The 23,767-nt window shown below is 42.4% G+C and overlaps 1 protein-coding gene across 1 annotated transcript in view; it reads right to left on the bottom strand.

The window, feature by feature from the left end:
• The window catches only part of SLIT2 (slit guidance ligand 2), a 284,983-nt gene that overhangs the window by 244,865 nt on the left and 16,351 nt on the right, over positions 1-23,767 (bottom strand). The gene's annotated exons all lie outside the window — the stretch shown is intronic.

Genomic DNA, 23,767 nt, shown 5'->3' with positions numbered 1-23,767 from the left:
TGGTGTGTTCTTTCTGCTGCAGCTTTCTCCCTATCACAGCTCAGATGGTGTGTTCTTTCTGCTGCAGCTTTCTCCCTATCACAGCTCAGGTGGTGTGTTTTTTCTGCTGCAGCTCTCTCCCTATCACAGCTCAGGTGGTGTGTTCTTTCTGCTGTAGCTTTCTCCCTATCACAGCTCAGATGGTGTGTTCTTTCTGCTGCAGCTTTCTCCCTATCACAGCTCAGGTGGTGTGTTCTTTCTGCTGCAGCTCTCTCCCTATCACAGCTCAGGTGGTGTGTTCTTTCTGCTGCAGCTTTCTCCCTATGACAGCTCAGGTGTGTCCTTTCTGCTGCAGCTTTCTCCCTATCACAGCTCAGGTGGTGTGTTCTTTCTGCTGCAGCTTTCTCCCTATCACAGCTCAGATGGTGTGTTCTTTCTGCTGCAGCTCTCTCCCTATCACAGCTCAGGTGGTGTGTTTTTTCTGCTGCAGCTCTCTCCCTATCACAGCTCAGGTGGTGTGTTCTTTCTGCTGTAGCTTTCTCCCTATCACAGCTCAGATGGTGTGTTCTTTCTGCTGCAGCTTTCTCCCTATTACAGCTCAGGGGGTTTGTTCTTTCTGCTGAAGATTTCTCCCTATCACAGCTCAGATGGTGTGTTCTTTCTGCTGCATATTTCTCCCTATCACAGCTCAGATGGTGTGTTCTTTCTGCTGCAGCTCTCTCCCTATCACAGCTCAGATGGTGTGTTCTTTCTGCTGCAGCTTTCTCCCTATCACAGCTCAGGTGGTGTGTTCTTTCTGCTGCAGCTTTCTCCCTATCACAGCTCAGATGGTGTGTTCTTTCTGCTGCAGCTTTCTCCCTATCACAGCTCAGGTGGTGTGTTCTTTCTGCTGCAGCTCTCTCCCTATCACAGCTCAGGTGGTGTGTTCTTTCTGCTGTAGCTTTCTCCCTATCACAGCTCAGATGGTGTGTTCTTTCTGCTGCAGATTTCTCCCTATCACAGCTTAGGTGTGTTCTTTCTGCTGTAGCTTTCTCCCTATCACAGCTCAGATGGTGTGTTCTTTCTGCTGCAGATTTCTCCCTATCACAGCTCAGGTGTGTTCTTTCTGCTGTAGCTCTCTACCTATCACAGCTCAGGTGGCACAATACAGATTTTATTGAATAACTTTTTATTCAATAACATTTTTATAATTATTTATAAAATGTATAATTCAATTTTTTTTTATTACATGCCATTCCAAAAGAATTCAGATACAGGCACTGGTTTGAAAACTATAGAATATTTTTCATGGGACAACCCCAAAAGGGGTTATGCAATGATTGATGTAAAAACAAAAATCCGACATCATATAGTACATGACAATACATTTCTAACAAAAGTAGAACCAGCCCTGAACCTCACATGGGTACAGATATTTCCACATTCACTGCTCCAATTGTTATGCTAGATTATCTTAAAGGGGTTATGCAGTATCTACAGCCCCCCATGTGCCAGGCCCCCTCCGTGGCAATATACTTACCCCGCTCCCTGCGCCGCTCCTTGTCCCCACACAGCTTCTGCTGCTTCTCCCTGTACATGGATGAAAACATTTGGTGTCGGGGGGCAACAGCCAATGGCAGACGGGGACGGGGACGAGCCTCTCTAGTGTCACCTGCCCCTATCCCCGCCTGCCATTGGCTGCTCCCCCCCCCCCCTTCCCGACACCGGATGTTTTCATCCGTGTATAGGGAGAAGCAGCAGCGGCAGTGCGGAGACCAGGAGCGGCGCAGGGAGAAGGGTAAGTATTTTCCCAAGGAGGGGGCTGTTGTAGATACTGGATAACCCCTTTAAGTCTAGCAGCTTAGGGGTGTGTGTCCTTTTACCCTGCAGCTCTCTCCCTGTAACTGCCACAGCTTCTAACAGAACATATGGCTGGTGGCATTTGAAGATTCAAACTGAGCGCGTGCGACCAGCTCAATGAGTTGGACAAAAAAAAAAAGGAAAAGAACAAACAGCAGGTGGCGCTCTACAGATACATTTTATTGAATAACTCAGGGGGTATGCTAAAATGTTAATTACATGCAATTACAAAAGTATTCAGATCCAGGTGCTGGTTTAAAAAAATGTACAGTATTTTTCGTGACACAACCCCTTTAAGGCACACTTCCTCCTGCAAGAAAAAAGACGACCAAGATGCATTCCTGAGTTATCTAATTTTCTCAAGATTATAAAAACAGTGACTACTATGAAGCTGAGAAAGACATTTAGCAGAGAAAAGGTTATATAATGTATACGTAGCCTCCATTTAGTCAAAGATAAGGCTTTCAAGTGCCTTTATGAATGGTCTCCCTGAACCTAATAATGCCAGATTAATAGATCGGACGCGGCCCTTCGCTTTCTCACTACTTCCGTCATCAGGATTCAGTTTCCTACTTAACTAAACCTTGGTGGTTTCCTATATCACAGGAAAGACAAAACCCTAAATGCCTGGAGCGTTCTGTAGACGGCTGGGCTGCGCGGTAAACTATGGATACTACAAAGTTCACAGACTACATCAGGACGACCCGGAAAATAAAATCAGCACAATTAACTTCTCCACCAAACCAGGTGCTTTCCTGATTGTGCTCAACGACAGGAAAAAGATTTCTTCACCATGAGGCCAGGCTCAGTTATGCGTGATGACTGTTAACCCTTCATCGCCGAAGCAAGTGATATCAGCTCGAATGAAAGCAGCAGAGGCGTAACTTGAACCTGCATGGCCCCCAGTACAAAACCTGGAACTGGGCCCCTCACCTTCCGTGTGCCATTTATAATACGGGTGTATTCTTATGGGGCAGCGGGATTTCTGGAGCTATGCAGGCACCAGGACCCAGGTGCGACTGCTACTTCTGCAAAGTAGGTCTGCAAGCTGAGGTAGTAGTCTGACATGAAACTGCAACCAGATCCGCGGCTAAAGAAAACACAGAGAAAGAGGCTTAAAGTAGAAGTTCTTGGAAATCTTCATAGAACCAGCTTCGTTCATGGAAAACTGTAAAAAACAAACAAAAAAAACTGCAATTGTGTTCACCCCAGGAACGAAGAGAGAATAACACAAAGGGGTAGGGAGTATTTTGCTATGAGAAAATGCACATTGTCCAAAAAATACTCCTCATTTTTTAAAAATTTTGCTACAATGTGTTAGTGCCCTGCGCTATGCATGGACCTGTACCATAGGTCTGCAGTTTGGATAGGTATGCAGTTTTACATTACTTGCTCCACTGTGTGAGCCATAATCTCCCCTAGAAGCAATGCTTTTAGGTAGAAGTAAATGAGCCTCTAGGAGCAATAATGGCGTTGCCATTGCATTTAGTGGCTCAGCTCTCTCTGTAACTGCAGTGTCCTCTGGACTTGGATTGACAGGGCCAGACAGGGTAAACGGGATCATACCTTGTCCTGTCAATCAAAGTGCAGAGGGTGCGGCAGTTGCAGAGAGAGCAGAGCTTCTAGGAGTAATGGTAACGCCCCCATTGCTCCTAGAGGCTCATTTACTTATATTAAAACATCACTTTTCTCAGCAGTGCGGGCACATATGAACATGGGACCAACACAGACGCCTTCAGCTGCCAAGTGCACATGTAACAGGTCAGCCGGTGTCATAGGTACAAATCTGCTGACAGATGCCCTTTAAGGTGACCATAAAGTTTAGCTGTCCAAAGGGAGTTGGTAACCTAAAGTGTAGCCCCAAGCTGATTTTATCCATCTTCTAGGAAAGTCTCTAGTAGCCATAAGCCGACCATCTAGTGTGTATTAGATGTTCATCCAAGGTTCCTTTGTCCACAAGTACTCCTTCAAAGACATAGACAGTGACGTTTGTATTTACACTGTGTGTCGGGCATGTTATCGAGGATGACCACTCGTACCAACGCACATTTCTTGTAATCTGCCAAGGAGAGAAATGCTTGTTCATCATGTGGACACCTCAATCATCGTTTCACAGCACTCGGCTGCCCAGGAACAATTGATCTGTATGGGGATGAGTGATAGCAGTAGATATGGCTCATCCCCACACAGTGGAGGTGATCGCTGCCAGCAGTAGATATGGCTCATCCCCACACAGTGGAGGTGATCGCTGACGGCAGTTTTTGGGAAGAAACGCTTCCTTCTGGACAACCGCCATCTTCCATCGGGTCATGTAAGCTCACCTTTAGCCAAGCATGCATGTCTCGTGAATGGATGGTCAAAATCTCTCTCTCGGTCCAGGTTCTGCAGCCACTCCGTCTGTTTCCTACACATATATACTGTATGTCATGTCACTGTATATACCGTCACTGTGCATAGTGTCATTGTATAATACTGTTGAGGGGGCCCTGACAATAAAATCTTTCAGTCCTCCTCCTGGGTTTGGGCCCTATAGCATTTGCTTCCCCTGCTTCATCTATAGCTATGCACCTAGTTATGTCGCTTGATAAACTGAGCTTCTCCTCTGAAAACCTCAGCTCTGCTACATCTGTACACTGTGATTTCGATATACAAGAAAATAATAAAACTATTTTTTTACAAAATATAAGTAGTCACACGTTGCCCTCACAAACCAGAAGCAAAAAAGACAAATGAACCACAGTACTTTGGATTCTGGCAGTCAAGATGCTCAAAACACATGCCCAGAAATTAATAAGACTGGTAAATTAATGCCAGTTTGACACAGTCCACTGCTTCAAAATATGCCAAAAACATAGAATGATTCGGACGTGACTGGAACAAAGAATGAAAATGAGCAACCTTGTTTTTCCCAGGATGTTGTCTTTTTTCTGTTAATTGAATATAAATTCCGGGAACTGAAGATATATACGCAATAGTCTTAATAATCTTCAACTCTTCAAAGCAAACTAGCCAATACTCATAATAAGGAAGCTATAGATCCCAGGTTCTCTGGAATCACTGAGTCCACTGAAGTAAATATTGAAGATCTGTGGTCAATAACCCCAAGATATTAGAGCATAGGGAGTTGGTAACCTGAAGTGTAGCCCCAAGCTGATTTTATCCATCTTCTAGGAAAGTCTATAGTAGCCATAAGCCGACCATCTAGTGTGTATTAGATGTTCAACCAAGGTTCATTTGGCCTATTTGAGGCAGCAACGAATAGAGCATATTGAACTGCAACATGTCTGATCCATTGTTCTCAAGGGAGATATGTTATTGCCCGATGTGGTGTGTGGCAGCAGCTTACTCCCCTCTCCATATTCAGAACATGTGCACTCAGGGCATAGATATGTATGGTGAAGTTGGGTGTTTGGCTGACAACTACTGAAGATATAGGGTCACCTTAAAGGGCATCTGTCAGCAGTTTTGTACCCATGAAATGGACTGTCCTGTTACATGTGCACTTGGCAGCTGAAGGCATCTGTGTTGGTCCCATGTTCATATGTGCCCGCATTACTGAGAAAAAAATATGTTTTGATATATGCAAATGAGCCTCTAGGTGCAACCGGGGTGTTGTCATTACACTTAGAGTTTCTGTTCTCTCTACAACTGCCGAGTCCTTTGCACTTTGATTGACAGGGCCAAGCAGTGTAAACGTGATCACTCCTGGCCCTGTCAAAGTGGAGATGACTCGGCAGTTTCAGAGAGAACAGAACCTCTAAGTGTAACAACAACGCCCCCTTTGCACCTAGAGACTACATTTGCATATATTAAAACATAATTTTTCTCAGCAATGCAGACACATATGAACATGGGACCATCACAGATGCCTTCAGCTGCCAAGCGCATGTGTAACAGGTCAGCCGGTGTCATAGGTACAAAACTGCTGACAGATGCCCTTTAATACTCTTTCATCATTTCTGTAAATGGTTATACAACCAGCTAACCAAATTATCCAAATTGGGATAAATTCAGCACAGTCGAAATAGCCAGGGCATGAAGCCAAACTTAGAACATGGTAATTCCAGGAATGGTCCATGATATCTGTGCTCTCATTTTGGATTTACTAAGTCTGGGAAAGTATCTGCACTGCCAAAGATATTGATAAAAAGCTAAGTGCCCCTGACAGTTTAAGCTAGGACATAGAAAACAGCACAGTAGCTTAGCAGTTCGCTCACAATTTGAGCTCTGCTACATCTGTAGTTCAACTTCCCATTTATATCATACATTCACTAGTTAAAACAAAAACCCGCTGCAAAAATCTATCCATGAGAATACCAAGTAAATGATTTGTACTGCGTAAATGATCCTTAGAAGAAGAAGGTGAAAGCTGAGTCAGGGATAAGGTGGACAGCCGGTTTAATTTATCATCTAAATAAAATGGACTGGTCCTGTGACAGGGTAGTTAATAGTACAATGACTCTTCGTAGACTTTGCAGAGTGCAGCTGCTTCCCTCTTTATATATTAGTCAAGGGACTCTCTTTATTCCTTCGTCAGCATCTCAAATCCTTTCTGGAAAGAAACTTGTTTTTCCAATGTTGATTGGCAGTTGATGGTGAAACAACTTCTTTCTATAACCACAGATTAATAATGCTTGAGAAATAAACAGAGAGCACAAGGCCAGTAAGCTGCAGTAAGCCGTCAAATGCATTCGTTGGCCTACAGGAAACTTTCATGTTGAGTCTTTTCTCATACATTTTGGGAAACAAACAATCAGGAGGAGCCAAAAATACCGTCACAAAACACTGCTCCAGCAAAGCCAAATACAACTGTACAGCGGCACAAAATACCTCCCCAAAAACTGCCACTCTGTGGTGGCCAACGCCAGCTGCCATGTTCTGTCCTTCTACTCCAGTTACTTTTGGATGGCAGTACAGTTGAGTCTGGAGTGCACCTGAGGCTGTCGGCCAAGTTCATAAGAACTTGATGCTCCCAGCATTAATTAGGGCTGAGAGCGTCAGATCATTACTTACCTGGCTGGTGGTCATAAAAATGGTTTGGGGGATGCCTGGGCATTGGCCCACAGTGAAGTTTCATAAAATGTAGTGACTAAGCTTTCAGTGACAATTTCAAAGGCTTTAATCGGTGAGGGTCTGAGAACTAAGACCACCACCAATCGCTACAACAAGGAGAGAAAGGATCTCTCTCATAGTGTGCGCTCTCTCCTCACAGCAGGAGACGGAAGCTAGACGGGCCCATAGACTTTTTGTTGAGTCTGTTTTGTTTCCTCTCGAGGAGAGAGAGCGTGCCATGTGAGCACTTTTCTCTCCTCATTCAAGCAATTACTTGAGGTCTCAACACTCAGATGCCCATCGGTCAGAAACTTTTTAACAAAAGTTTTGTGAACGCTTAGTGACTCTTAAGAGTTTCTTCCTATAGTAGGACATAATAGAACATGTCATAAAACATTGATTGGCCTTCCATGGAGAGTTGGCCGTATAAGTCATTCTCTACTGAAATGAATGGGAATTTTAGAAACCGTTTAGTAACCTCATCCAAGGGCGTAGCAATAGTGAATGCAGAGATGGCAGCTGAAGAGAGGCCCTGGTGCCTTAAGGAGCCATGGGGTCCCTCTGTCACATAGAAGGACACCAGTATCAGAAATGGTACCTGGTCGTTGGGAGCCCAGTTTCATATTTTTCTTTGCATATTGCGTAACGTGTTCAGACTCTCTCATTTCCAATACAGCCGCCTTTTGGATACTTACATACAGTTGCAAGAAAAAGTATGTAAACCCTTTGGCATGATATAGATTTCTGCACAAATTGCAATATGCAAGTCAACAATTCTTAATCGTAGGTCTTCTGAGAGCTCTTTTGTGCGAGGCATCATTCACATCAGGCAATGCTTCTTGTGAAAAGCAAACCCAGAACTGGTGTGTGTTTTTTATAGGGCAGCTGTAACCAACACTTCCAATCTTATCTCATTGATTGGACTCCAGTTGGCTGACACCTCACTCCAATTAGCTCTTGGAGATGTCATTAGTTTAGGGGTTCACATACTTTTTCCACCTGCACTGTGAATGTTTACATGGTGTCTTCAATAAAAACATGGTAACATTTAATTCTTTGTGCGTTATTAGTTTAAGCAGACTGTGATTGTCTATTGTTGTGACTTAGATGAAGATCAGATCACATTTTATGACCAATTTGTGCAGAAATCCATATCATTCCAAAGGGTTCACATACTTTTTCTTGCAACTGTAGACCACAACTAATGGCTGTAGCTTTAATGCATACATTTTAGAACTGGTAACCTCACAAGTTATTATCTCCCAGTCATTTCTGCAGGAGAAGCTTCCTGTGGGGCTGGAAGAAGTTACGAGCAATACAAAGTATCATCAATTCCCCTTTGTCACCAGCTGATAACTGATAATGTCTCACTGGTTAGAAAACAGGTCATTTACACAACCCACATATTAGACCGAATGAATCTTTCCACTCTGCCCAGCAAAGCATCAGATAAAGGATTTATGCTTCACTCCCACTAACAATATACATTTCATCTGCAATAAACGGAGGGCTCTCATGCATGAAGCTCTCCGACTCAGGGTTTCATTGCTTTCAGAGGACTACATAAGAAGTTAGCAGAAAAATAAATCTGATGATATTGTTTTTACAGCAGAAAGTTCTAAATAGAAGTAGAAAACGATTTACAAGACGGGCAAATGGATGCCTCATGTATCTTAAAAGAGGCTTTACAGGGGGTAGACACTTTGTAACAATGGATATTAACAGTGTCGCCTTACATTTGGACAGATCAGGAAATCTCATTTTGACATCTTATCCCCTATCCACCGGATCGGATCAGCAGGAGTTCAACTGCTGGGGCCCATGTTCATCACAAGAATGGCCATGCTCCCCCATTTGAGGGCTCTGTGGTCAGCTCTGTGGGGCTGCCAATGATAGGTCAGTGCTTGTATGTATCTCCAGTAGTTCCAAAGGGTTGGACACACATACGTCCATTCAAATGCTTCTATTGATTGGTGGTCGGCGCCCTGCCAATCAGACACATCCCCTATCCCGTAGATAGAGGATAAGCTGTTGTAGTGGGACAATCCCTTTAAAAACAAGTCCCTAATAAGATCTTGTTGGAGCAACCAATGACTTTTGAGCAACAGAGGCAGCAATTTTTTTCTTTTAGGAGAGGCCTTAACCCTGTTTTTTTTTTTACGAGGTTGTCACCCCCTGACATTCGTAGTTTATATAAACACACCCGATACGTAGTGTTCCTCTCTTTCCCAAATGACGCACCCAGTTCAGATTTGAGAAGGTTGCTGTTCACCAAGTTCCTAGCAGCGTTTTCCGGCTAAGAGGTCCACGTCTCCCCTCAGTTACATACAAATAATGGATTGCCATCTCGCTGCTGCTTGAAAAGGTCTTTAGTGTCCTCTTCAGAGAACAAAATCAGCGGTAGCTATCATGGCAGATCACTGTATGACTAATGATGTCAATCTGTCGGACAACGGTAACCGTAGCAACAGTAACCTGCAATTCCAGCGGTACTGGGGCTGAATTTATTGTGGCAGGGGCCAAGCGGACCTGCAGAATAATGAAGCTGGGGACTATAATATGTGACACATCCACTTCCCCGCGCTGTAATCTGAGCTGACACCATGAATTCACCCATGTTTGTAGTAGAAATTGTTTAAACCCAAAGACAAATATGACGATTAATAAAGAGGAATTTCATTGTCATTTTCTAGACGACCAAATGGATTAAATGTTACAGAAGGACACACACATAGATACTAACACAGCCTGCGCCGCAGTCAGCAGGATCCATGAGAAATTAGTATTGTATATTAAGAGGGTTGTTACTTCTATGTAGCATGTAGTGTCCCCTCGGCTGTCGAAAAACCACAACTCCCATCGACCCCTGGCAGGAGAAGGCTCTAAAGGCATGAGGGAAGTTGTAGTTTTACAACAGCTGGAATGGCAACGCTATAGTCAAAGCTATTGTTGAAAAAGTCTATATAGTTGGAAAAGCTCTGTAAAATTAAAATTTCCTGAAAACATATAAATAGCACACAAAAGCAGTAAGGGGAAGTTCACACAATCGATTTTACAGCGGAATTTTGGCACGGACAGCTGCTCTGAAATTCCAATGACAACCTGAAAGTGGCCGCATCTTTTTTACTTCTCATAAATTTCAATGGGAGGCACCTCTGAGGACGCGGCCACGACGAGAATGGACATGCCTCTTCTTAGCGCGGCCATGGTTTTAACCTGCCATTTTGCACTCCTCAGAGCTGCCTCCTATTGAAATGAATGAGAGGCAGAAAGGACTTGGCCGCCGGTGGGTTTTAGAAACATCATGTAATTCCATACCCTATAGGACATGCACACAGCGGCCTGCATAAAAGATCAAAGGCTGCATAGCAATGATAAAACTTAGACTCTTTACAGCTGCTACTTGTCAACAACACACTCAAGTTATGCTCCATTTTTTTTCTCAAGCACATTTCCCACAGGGGCGGACTGGGAACTTAAAGTGGCCCTAGGTTAAAATACTAAAAGTGGCCCTGCTTTGTTGTGGGGTCCAAATTGATGGGCATAGCCATCAATACCATATTGTGGCACATTATACCACCCCAACAGAGCCAAATATCACAAAATACTGCTGCCAACAGTACAAAATACATCCCCAAAAACATCCACTGGCTGACTGTGAGAAGGGTTCAGGTGGCCCCCTGGGCATCTGCCGACAGGGAAATTTCCCTGTAAGGTCTATGGCCAATCTGCCCCTGATTTCCCATGGAGCAGTGCAGCACTAACAAGTTCACACAACCCATTATAATGGACAAGGCCAATCTGGAATGGGACCCCTCATTACCCCAGTCCCATAGTATTGTGGTGCTTAGTACAAGGCTACATCCTCATCCTTCCTTCAGTCACTCCCAACTCAAACCCTCACTGATCCAATTTTTCTCTCAAGGTACACTTCTATCAGAAAAAGGTATTGTTTTTAAACTCAATATTCATAGAAAACAAATTTTCAAGAATTGTTGGGATGTTTTTCTGTAGCACTTCGGCAGAACTATAGCATTAAAAGTTAAATACAAAATATCGTCCTTCTGTAGCAGTCGGCACAGAGAGATAAAACTCTTACTGCATATAGACAGGTAAGGCTTGTTTCACATTTGCGTTAAAACAGTGCCTGGTACTCACGGATCCGACAGACTGTTCCCTGCCAGACCAGCCTGAGAGATCCGTGAATACCAGGCGCTACCGAGGTTCTGTCCAGCCCCATTCACTTTAATGGGGACCAGTCGCCCTCGTCCTATTTGCCGTCTTGTGGCCTGATCTGCCAGTCCCCATTATAATGAATGGGGCCGGACGGAACCTCGGCAGCGCATAGTAGTGCCCAGTATTCACAGATCCAGCCGGCGGATCTGTTTTAATGCAAATGTGAAACAAGCCTAATCCATTGCTTAGTTTACTGCTGCTATGAGGGAAAGAGAAAGTCTGCTAGAATAATAGTAGATGGTAGAATTTAGGATAAGAGTATGGACAGCTCTATTGTTCTCTTGATAGGCCTAGATAAAGATGTTCACAGGAGAGCATTGCTCTTATCAGTGTAATGTATGATGCTCTAATTGAGTCACACACCTCCCTTCCTTGTGGTCAGAGTGATGGTCTGACTGAGAGATTCAAGTGAGACTGTTTGCTGTGCTAAAAGTCCCAACAAAGGAGGAAGTTAAAGAGTCAGGACAGGAAGTAGAATACATGGAGTGACTTGAAAAAAGGATATCCCGATAACTATTCACAATTACATATTCACATACAGGCTGTTAATATGTGATTTAAAAAATTTGATGGTAGCATCTCTTCAAGCAATGGGTGCACATACATTGAATCCCTGTGAACAGGGTACAGGGTGATTTGTAAAGGCATTATGCATCATTTTATTTCTAGGTTTGGAATGAATATACCGAATCTCACAAAAGTGAGTACACCGCTCACATTTTTATGAATATTTTATGTGTGTTGGAGTTATTTTGAGGGCACACAAAATTCACACTGTTATACAAGCTGTACACTGACTACTTTGCATTGTATCAAAGTGTCCTATCTTCAGTGTTGTCCCATGAAAATATATAATAAAATATTTACAAAAATGTGAGATACTGTATATAGCTGATGTGCTAACTAGTGTATTGATCACCCTGATGGAGACACGTGGCAGTCACAATTGATTTGTGTCAGAAAAGTGCTCAGCAGGAAGCATTTTTCTCTCGGATAGCGGTACAGTTGTTGGACAACACTGTCATGAGCATTTAGGTCACCGCTGAACAAACTGAAGAGTAGCGGGAAGAGTTTCAATCCCTGGTCTATCCTTGGAATCTGAATGCCATAAAGAGTTTTGACTATATTTTTCATTTTTAAATATGTTTATGATACTCCTTTTGTCTATAGCATTCCAGCTAAAACTACAACTCCCAGCTCATGACTGTCAGGAATTTTTGGGGTTGTATTTTTTTTTTATATTTGCAGAGAAACTAGTTGCAAACCACTGGTCTACACATACGGAAACACTGCATATTCTGTGGTTGACTCACATTCATAGTGATAAGAAGACAAAATGGATATAGGTGTCCTGGTATTACTGGTCTTTACTGTACAGTCAAATAGGATACACAAATTCACCATGCTAATAGTGGATTTTCTTTTTTTTTTTCTATGATATATAACTGTTTCTGCACATTTTTTACCTATCTGGCATAGTAAAAGTTTGTGACAAGGGAAGCAACTGTAGGGGATGTATATTTGGCTCTGAGAAGAGCTCAGTACTGCAGCTGACGAATGTGAGTTAAAGAACCATTCCCTCAAAAATTCTCTAGCCTGTTAAGGTCTCAATGATGTAATAAATACTAGTTAATAACGTGTTTTGTTTTACTGGTGTCTATATTTGTGAGATATAACCTATCTTCTGGACCTCAGCTGTGTCATTTGACCAACACACTGACTCGTGTGCACAGGAAGTCAGTTTCTCTATTCTATCCTACGGGTGCCTTGATGTCAATTCCATAGGAATGAACGAGAAACTGAATTCCTGTCCCAACATAGACTGCTGTTAGAGAGTCAGAGTGTCGGTCACATGATGCAGCTGAGAACCAGAGGGAAGTGGATAACTCACCGCTATAGACAGTGGTAAAAACATTACCTTCAATGCAATTTACATCAGGTACCATTCTAATGGTCAAGAAAATAACATATTTTGTGGGAGTTCCTTAAGTTTTTGAGAAAGATGGCCAAGAATGAATAATGGGCATTTAATATTTTGCCTTTACAATATAATAATGTAATATGTAATCAGGGGTGCACCTAGCCTTTCTGCTGCCTGAGGCGAAAACTGACATTTCTTAACCTAACCCCTTTGCCACAATGAAAGCACTCATTGCCCATGGCCCTTCCGCTGCCCCCCTCTTGCCCCTACCTGGTGCTCACCTGGCCTCATTGGTGGTGCACCCATAAATATAATATTAGGGTACAACAGCCATTTTTATCTGCTATTGAGGTAACATTCTGTCACCAGGCTTTTTATTTTTGAGATACCCCCTACTTTCTCCTCCCATCTTGGGTTTGTCCTTTTGTTAGGATATCTCCTGACTCTTCTTACTAGAGCTTCCCTTTAACGCCCATTTACAGATAGTATTTGTTTGCATGTTAATTTTGAGCAAGGATTTTTTTATATATCTATATAATTCACTATTTACCTGCTATATGTAATAATATTTTCTTTTCTATATATTATTATTATTTTAATTATTTATTTATTATTTATTTTTATTAGTTATCGATAATGGCTCCACATTAATAGACCTTTATAATGGAATTATCTAAACTGTTCTGTTTTTTGTTGAACATTGCACTGATGGAACTCTTGGGTTCCATGGCTCTACAGACTGGATGTATAGGTGGGCCCGCATGTGTGAGGTTCTCTCCCTTTAGGTCTATGGCCTGGTCGCAGCCTGCTATACAGGGGTTAGGGGTCATATTTTCTTTATAAGTGGAGGGTCCCAAAGGTAGGTATTTAATAAATGTCTTAGATGAGAATACCCCTTTAAAATATCAAACCTAGCCAGAATACAAGAATACAACATTGAAAACATGCAATTTCCTCTTGTTCCAATATTTTGATGTCTCTCTTCAACTTTCTAAGCAGCTTAAGCAGCAGCAACAAGTCCTGAACTACCCAAACTTATGTCATGGTTGTGCCTGAAATATTAAACATGCACATTTTAATAGCTCCCAACTTTTATGACCTCAGCCAGATTAAACTATCCGTATCAATCTTTGAATAGACCCTGAATGAGTGCTCAGAAATCACAAATAATCTGAATAGTGTTCCTAAAATCCTATCCATTTATTTATTTGCATTGAGTTGTCTGGGTAATTAGGTATAAAATACCTCCAAGAAAATTCTATCCAAAAAGAAAGGACCCTCCGACTCATTCAGACAGGAACCATTTTGCTTCTCTCTTACTTACGCCCCCCATCTGTCAACAAGTGCTTGTAATTTTATTACACTGTCCTGTAGTTTATGCAGAGTTGGTATTATTTTACAGAGTTCTGTTAATGGACTGGATAAATGGAAATGCTATTTAAACTGGTCTCCAGATCCAACAAACACAGCTGCAACTGTACTTCTGTTTCTAGGCAAGCTTCTTGACCTGACCACGCGGTGCTCATGAAGCCAGTCCAAAGGGAAACCGGAGCAGACAGCAAAGGGAACGCATAGTAGACCGCTGGCGGCAATCAACCGTGGCTAATCATAATTCATATACACTCAAGCCTCTTTTTCTTTCATATTGCTTTTAGGCTACAAAACAAGCATGCAGTCCCTTTCACCTGGCATCTCATTTACAACCAGAGGTCAAATAATGATTAGTATGCACAGAAGCTGGGAGGGAGAGAAGGAGGGGAGGGAGTTGAACACAGTACCCATTGGCCCAAGCCAAAAAGTAAGCCAGCAATGAACCATGTTATCCTTCACTAATGAAGAGTTCTCCTATACTTGGCTTGGAGATCTTATATATAGTAGTCAATTTGCTTTTTATTAAGGCCATTTAGGATTATTCACAAAATAAACTGTAAACTGTACAGCAAAAGTGACGGCCAATGTAGCTTTTCTGCTTTCATTCATGAGCAGTGCCCCAGAACAGCCCACTTACAAAGGTTAGATTGTTGTAATGTTGTGTTGTTAAGTGAAATGTTGTGATGTACTGCATTTGTATAGGGTTAACACATTGGATCATCCCCTCATGTTGACAGGAGACAGACATGGGTCCGCCTCCTGGTTAGTGAGTATTGAGAGACTAGATGTGCTATGGAGAGGACCTACATGTGTAAGTTCCTCAGAACTAGGCCTGAACTCAAATAAACTTCATCTCTAAAACAATCTACAGCCAAGGAAGTGACTTTATCAAAAGTGCTCCAGAGAGAAAAAGTTAGAAAAAGCCAGAGGGGTGATTTGCCACTGTGAGTACTACTACCACACTCATGAACTACCATTCTCATCTTCTGCTCCCCTATCGTAGACTGTCTGCAACACAGGCCCACACATATGGCTGTATGATGGCTCTGAACAAGGTCCTAGTAGAAGTCTATGGAGCCATACTGGCATGTATATGATATATCTGGTTCTTTATGAAGACATTGCCTCTAGGGAAGAATACCTCCATAATATTGTGCCACTTGGGGCAACATACAGGGGCATGATAGTACCTACATCTCTGATATTGTGCCTTTTGGAATACCATCCGGTGGCATGATAGTGCTTACAGCTCTAACATTGTGCCTTCTATAGCAACGTACAGTGCCATGAGAGTGCCTACAGCTCTAATATTGTGCCTTTTGTAGCACCATACAATGGCATGAGAGTGCCTATAGCTGTAATATTGTGTCTCCTTAAGCAACATACAGTGGCATGAGAGTGCCTATAGCTGCAATATTGTGTCTCCTGGAGCAACATACAGTGGCATGAGAGTGCCTATAGCTGTAATATTGTGTCTCCTGGAGCAACATACAGTGCCATGAGAGTGCCTATAGCTGTAATATTGTGTCTCCTTAAGCAACATACAGTGGCATGAGAGTGCCTATAGCTGCAATATTGTGTCTCCTGGAGCAACATACAGTCCCATGAGAGTGCCAATAGCTGTAATATTGTGTCTCCTGGAGCAACATACAGTGGCATGAGAGTGCCTATAGCTGTAATATTGTGTCTCCTAGATCAACATACAGTGGCATGAGAGTGCCTATAGCTGTAATATTGTGTCTCCTGGAGCAACATACAGTGGCATGAGAGTGCCTATAGCTGTAATATTGTGTCTCCTGGAGCAACATACAGTGCCATGAGAGTGCCAATAGCTGTAATATTGTGTCTCCTGGAGCAACATACAGTGGCATGAGAGTGCCTATAGCTGTAATATTGTGTCTCCTGGAGCAACATACAGTGCCATGAGAGTGCCTATAGCTGTAATATTGTGTCTCCTGGAGCAACATACAGTGGCATGAGAGTGCCTATAGCTGTAATATTGTGTCTCCTAGATCAACATACAGTGCCATTAGAGTGCCTATAGCTGTAATATTGTGTCTCCTGGAGCAACATACAGTGGCATGAGAGTGCCTATAACTGCAATATTGTGTCTCCTGGAGCAACATACAGTGCCATGAGAGTGCCTATAGCTGTAATATTGTGTCTCCTAGATCAACATACAGTGGCATGAGAGTGCCTATAGCTGCAATATTGTGTCTCCTGGAGCAACATACAGTGCCATGAGAGTGCCTATAGCTGCAATATTGTGTCTCCTGGAGTAACATACAGTGGCATGAGAGTGCCTATAGCTGTAATATTGTGTCTCCTGGAGCAACATACAGTGCCATGAGAGTGCCTATAACTGCAATATTGTGTCTCCTGGAGCAACATACAGTGCCATGAGAGTGCCTATAGCTGTAATATTGTGTCTCCTGGAGCAACATACAGTGGCATGAGAGTGCCTATAGCTGCAATATTGTGTCTCCTGGAGCAACATACAGTGGCATGAGAGTGCCTATAGCTGTAATATTGTGTCTCCTAGATCAACATACAGTGCCATTAGAGTGCCTATAGCTGTAATATTGTGTCTCCTGGAGCAACATACAGTGGCATGAGAGTGCCTATAACTGCAATATTGTGTCTCCTGGAGCAACATACAGTGCCATGAGAGTGCCTATAGCTGTAATATTGTGTCTCCTAGATCAACATACAGTGGCATGAGAGTGCCTATAGCTGCAATATTGTGTCTCCTGGAGCAACATACAGTGCCATGAGAGTGCCTATAGCTGCAATATTGTGTCTCCTGGAGTAACATACAGTGGCATGAGAGTGCCTATAGCTGTAATATTGTGTCTCCTGGAGCAACATACAGTGGCATGAGAGTGCCTATAGCTGCAATATTGTGTCTCCTGGAGTAACATACAGTGGCATGAGAGTGCCTATAGCTGTAATATTGTGTCTCCTAGATCAACATACAGTGCCATTAGAGTGCCTATAGCTGTAATATTGTGTCTCCTGGAGCAACATACAGTGGCATGAGAGTGCCTATAGCTGTAATATTGTGTCTCCTAGATCAACATACAGTGGCATGAGAGTGCCTATAGCTGCAATATTGTGTCTCCTGGAGCAACATACAGTGGCATGAGAGTGCCTATAGCTGTAATATTGTGTCTCCTAGATCAACATACAGTGGCATGAGAGTGCCTATAGCTGCAATATTGTGTCTCCTGGAGCAACATACAGTGGCATGAGAGTGCCTATAACTGCAATATTGTGTCTCCTGGAGCAACATACAGTGGCATGAGAGTGCCTATAGCTGCAATATTGTGTCTCCTGGAGCAACATACAGTGGCATGAGAGTGCCTATAACTGCAATATTGTGTCTCCTGGAGCAACATACAGTGGCATGAGAGTGCCTATAGCTGCAATATTGTGTCTCCTGGAGCAACATACAGTGGCATGAGAGTGCCTATAGCTGTAATATTGTGTCTCCTAGATCAACATACAGTGGCATGAGAGTGCCTATAGCTGCAATATTGTGTCTCCTGGAGCAACATACAGTGGCATGAGAGTGCCAATAGCTGTAATATTGTGTCTCCTGGAGCAACATACAGTGGCATGAGAGTGCCTATAGCTGCAATATTGTGTCTCCTGGAGCAACATACAGTGCCATGAGAGTGCCTATAGCTGTAATATTGTGTCTCCTGGAGCAACATACAGTGGCATGAGAGTGCCTATAGCTGTAATATTGTGTCTCCTGGAGCAACATACAGTGGCATGAGAGTGCCTATAGCTGCAATATTGTGTCTCCTGGAGCAACATACAGTGGCATGAGAGTGCCTATAGCTGTAATATTGTGTCTCCTGGAGCAACATACAGTGCCATGAGAGTGCCTATAGCTGTAATATTGTGTCTCCTGGATGCAACATACAGTGCCATGAGAGTGCCTATAGCTGCAATATTGTGTCTCCTGGAGTAACATACAGTGCCATGAGAGTGCCTATAGCTGTAATATTGTGTCTCCTGGAGCAACATACAGTGGCATGAGAGTGCCTATAGCTGTAATATTGTGTCTCCTGGAGCAACATACAGTGGCATGAGAGTGCCTATAGCTGTAATATTGTGTCTCCTGGGCACATACAGTGCATGAGAGTGCCTATAGCTGCAATATTGTGTCAGTCTGGAGCAACATACAGTGCCATGAGAGTGCCTATAGCTGCAATATTGTGTCTCCTGGAGCAACATACAGTGCCATGAGAGTGCCTATAGCTGTAATATTGTGTCTCCTGGTGCAACATACAGTGCCATGAGAGTGCCTATAGCTGCAATATTGTGTCTCCTGGAGTAACATACAGTGGCATGAGAGTGCCAATAGATCTACGGTACCAAGATGCCACATGCTTATGGAGGTACAATAGTGGAGCTTAGAATATTTTGGGTGCCTTATTACAGCTGAAAACAACTAGGAGGTTGTATGGAGCTGAAATATACCCACATGCCTTAGGTTGAAAAATAATTCATGTACATGTTATACTAGAAAGCATGGACAATATGGACCATGTATTATTACTATTTTTATAGATATAATATGTGGTGCAGCATATACAGCATTGATTTGATATATTTGTAATGTATCTTTGAAAGCAGAGATGTGCTTTTACTAGATATTTATTTTATGGTCTGATCAGCAATAACCCTTGGGCAGAGGGAATCTAACACTGCAGATACCATAGTTCTGTGCCTTCATTCTTTGCAGACTGGATTCCCTTTAATGTACAATCCTGTACGCCACTGAAAAGCATTATGAAATATAATATGGAGACTGGCCACACCTGATGTCAGCACATTGAATGTCAGTTACTAAGTGCAGATTTCAGACCTAGTTATGTGAGTTTGCCTAACATTCTGTGATTCAGACTTCCCAAGGATTCTCGAGTAAACATCTTGCTATGTTGCATTATAGTCTAGATCTGCTTTACATCATGTTTGAAAAGGCGCTTACCTCTAAAAATATCAAATACAACTCGGTGCTCAGTGGTTTTCGGCACAAGACCACTGAGGGCGTTGACTGGTTGCAGTGGTGATGTGCCATGTACAGCTACTTCACGGCTGCCTCCAAAAAATACAGAATGGAGGTGTGGACCAGAGTAACAGCTCTGAGATTAAGTGGTGAGTGTACAATCTTTTAGCATTTTATTACATTTAGGGGCACTAAGGAGATTTTCATATATGTTGGACAAATAAAAGGAACCTGGCACCAGGAAGTTCACTGATAAACCAGGTAAAGCGCTTCGTAGGGCTCAGCTGAATGTGATAATACCTTTAAATTACCGAACCAATACTACATTCTGTAAAAAATAGGTGGGCCTAAATAATTCTGCACGCTTGCTCCTCCGGCCTCCTCTGATAGCCCATCCCTTTCCTTCTTCATTGACATAGGCGAGATGGCTATGCAGCAATCAGGAAGAATAGGGAAGGGCTGGCAGAGGAAGCAGGAGGAGCAATGGTGCACACAAACCCTTGAGCCCGCCCTTGGTGCACTTAATTACTCATTTTCATATGGATTAAAAGTCCTTTTTCTCCAGAATGAAGCAACAGATCGCTAAGTGAAAGGTATCATTACATTCAGCTAAGCTAGTCCTACTAGAGATTGTGTCTAGTTTAAAGGAGCTGTGCCACTAATATAGTATACTTATACTAAAGTCATTAGCCTACCATTGCACCCTGTGGCAAACCAGTTTCCATTTTCAGTTGCTGTTTGTTACATCCTGCATTGGAGCCTTATAATGCAGGACGTAAGAACAAGGGGCATGGGGAGTGTCCCATGATATGCAGATATCAGGACCCATCTCACTGCCCTAAGGCATGATAGGAGAGAAGACAAACCAGGAAGTAGGAGTCAAACATGGGCGATAGGAGAAAACTCCAAATTATGTAAATTTGAAAATTAAAAAAAAAGTTATGATAATAATCCCAGGAGGAATGAGAGTTAGAGTAATTGATGAAAATACCCTTTACAGTGGAAAGTAGTTTATGGCACAAACTGTGAAGAAGGTTGACAGCTATTACTCCCAATTCCCACATACAGATGCATGCTCGACTTGGCCTGAGTGCAGGTGTTTTAAATGGTTAGAGGGGAATAAGCTACTGCCAAGCTATCAAACCCTCATGAGATGTTTGTCTGCTCCTGCTAAAAGTGGTGGGCTAGGCAAACATTCATCTAACCTTTAAACAAATTGGATAAATGTCTTGTCTACAGCCAGCTTTATTTTTTGAAAAGCTCTTGTGAGATACCGAGCACATCCATTGCTTAGCTCTATATGGTTGACACTGAGCGTTTTCCTTCTACTTGTTCTAACATCGTTGAGTTTTCAGTGTTAACCTTTGTCCTATATATTCAATTGTCATCATGGGCAGGAATGTAGATAAAGATCAGGGAAAGACATGTGGGGATTTAAAAAGGTGCATCTAATATGAGCTCACCACTGAGAAATTGTGCCATTCATTTACATGAAGACTTCATCTGTAAAGAATTTTGTTTGTTTTATGAACAAGGGTTTTATTCAAAAGTGAAGGAAAATAAATGCACTCAGGCGGCCATTGCTCCCAACACAATGTTAAAGGTAATATCATTGTTTATTACCGGTTACTTAAGAAACATTGACATGTGCCGTACATGTAATATTCACATTCCTAATTGGTTTTGTCACCCAGGGGCAGCCAAAGACACACGGGGGAAGATTTATCAAGACTGGAGTTTCCTACTGCAGTCTTGATCGCCTGTGTGGTGGAGGTAGATGGCCTTTTAATAAATTAGTCGCAAGTGGTGCCTTGCAGCGCTGGGGTCCTAGGTTCGAATCCGACCAAGGACAACATCTGCATGGAGTTTGTATGTTCTTCCCGTGTTTGCGTGGGTTTTCTCCGGGTTCTCCGGTTTCCTCCCACACTTCCAAAGACAGTATGTATGGGGAACTTAGATTGTGAGCCCCATTGGGGACAGTTGGATGCTAATGTCTGTAAAGCGCTGCGGAATATAGTAGCGCTATATAAGTGCATAAAATAAATAAATATATGGCCCTTCATGCATCAGAATCAAATCTACATCAGTTATGAGCTGATGTAGACTTGAGTTACAATTAAGGGTAGTTTTTGGCATAAATTATAGTAAATTCGGAGGGCAGTAGAGACCACTTCCTAGCAATAAGCCCAACACCTGTTTATCGACACTTTAGAAAAGTTACACATTATTCCACAAATACGGTGTGCAACATAATCTTCTACTTTTTTTACACTGAAAAGATTTAATAAATCTGCTCCATTGGGTCTCAATTGGTAAAACGGTCAAACAGTAAGACTGTTAGCAATTAATCAGAGCTCGGCTTACATTTCTTAAACAGCTTTGGAATAATGAAAGCTAAGCTCTGATTGGTTGCTATGGATGACATATGCAATAAATGAGGCTCAATTTACACAGCACTTCCACAGGGTTCTGTAAAAATCCGCCAGTTATTGTGAATCATAAAATTAGTTATTTACATGAAATCTAATAGACGGTAGGACGATATCGTTTCATTTTAGAGTGGCACTCCACCCCCTCAAATACAGGCTCCCGTGCAACTCTACAGATTGCACATAAGGTATGTCCAACATTCTTCTACCTAGAACAACTTATAGCAGTGATCAGCAACCTCCAGCACTCCAGCCATTGTGAAACTACATTTCCCAGCATGCACACTTGCCTGGTTCTTCTCAAAACATTCACAAGAATGAGTGGTGCATGCTGGGAGCTGTAGTTTCCCCATAGCTAGAGTGCCAGAGGTTGCTGACCCTTGCTTTATAGAGTCAGTTTTTATAGGATACTATCATAGTGGTCAACGGTCTGGGGGGAACAGATGGTCCCGAGAATTATGTCCTGAATTATGTTGCCAACTATACAGTTGCCAATAGTCATGAATTTGCAGAGACTGTCCCTAATTTTTAGAGCCAAAAAATGGGCATGGCTTATGTAAGCCCCACCCATAAACAGGCAGTCTGGCCCAGTTTGGGTGCATTCCCAGTGGCGGGGTCTATTTGTCCCTAGAAAACCAACTGCAATGCTGGTAAATAGGTAGGCAACAATGGATTATCTGACCCGCACTCTACTTCATCTGCCAATATCCTCCTGGTCGGAAGCCTATGGCATTCTGTACATGGACTGCAAGGTGGCAGCTTTAACAATCAGATAGGTAAAATCCACGGAACTCACATGATGAAATGTTATTACAGAAATCAGGGTCCAGTGTAGATAAAGTGATCATTTCAAATCTCGCTCAATATATGCAAAAGATTAGATATTATCACTTTATCTACACTGGACCCTGATTTCTAGAATAAAATAATTATTTAAACTTCATCATGTGAGTGCCGTGGATTTTACCTATCTACATTGGAATTACTTGGTTTCCATTTTGCCTCCTAGCTTTAACAATCAGATATAACTACATAAGGGACACATGTACCAGTGTAAGCAATCATGTCTGTGAATTCTCTAGATATAGCTGTATACGCGGCCCCATAATAACTATCACCTACAGATAGCTCATCAAGATACTGGAGTTAGAAATTTTGCCATTGCCTGGATCATGAAGAATGTCCTGTTACCATTTAGCCCAAACTATGGAAGCTGTATATAGATATCTTACTGACATGACAAACACGTACCCAAATAACCAAAACGTAACTTAATCATATAGCATCAATAATCACAATGACTGTACGAGTTTGACTGGCACACAGCTATATATAAGACCAAAATTACCATCCTCGCTATGGCAAACTGTACACAGCATGAAAAGAAAGCAAACTTTCCATGATTCCTTTGGGAGCTGATACATAATAGTGCAATTATTTAGGCCAATCCTCAGGAGAAAACCCATGTGAACTTCAACCTGAATTCTCACAACACATAAATGGATGTCCATGAAATAAAACCCTGCCGAGTAGAAGCAGATCTATTCATTCGAATATTCACACCCTAAGATTGTGCTCTCCATGCTCCTATGTACAAGTTCAACAAAGAATGGCCTTCAGAACACACAAGATACAAGAGGACTGCGGATACAAAGGAAAGTCAAAATTCTGGACCTGCTTTTAAATTTTCAATAGTCCAATTTTTATTGAACTTTTCAATATAATACACTAAAGTATTGTCCCTTGCTAATTCTGAAGTTTGATAACGGCTTCATGGGGGACATACAAGAATATTTTAGTCCATAAATGAAGGTCTAAAACTGACAAATCTCGAGACAAGTATACCATATTGGGTACCAGATGCCTTCACCTTCAGGCCACGGTTTCAGGAAATTGTTAATATTGTACAGGTAATGCTCA

Source organism: Bufo gargarizans, chromosome 1, assembly GCF_014858855.1.
Source record: "Bufo gargarizans isolate SCDJY-AF-19 chromosome 1, ASM1485885v1, whole genome shotgun sequence".
NCBI lineage: Eukaryota > Metazoa > Chordata > Amphibia > Anura > Bufonidae > Bufo > Bufo gargarizans.
This window is presented reverse-complemented; position numbering and strand designations above follow the sequence as displayed.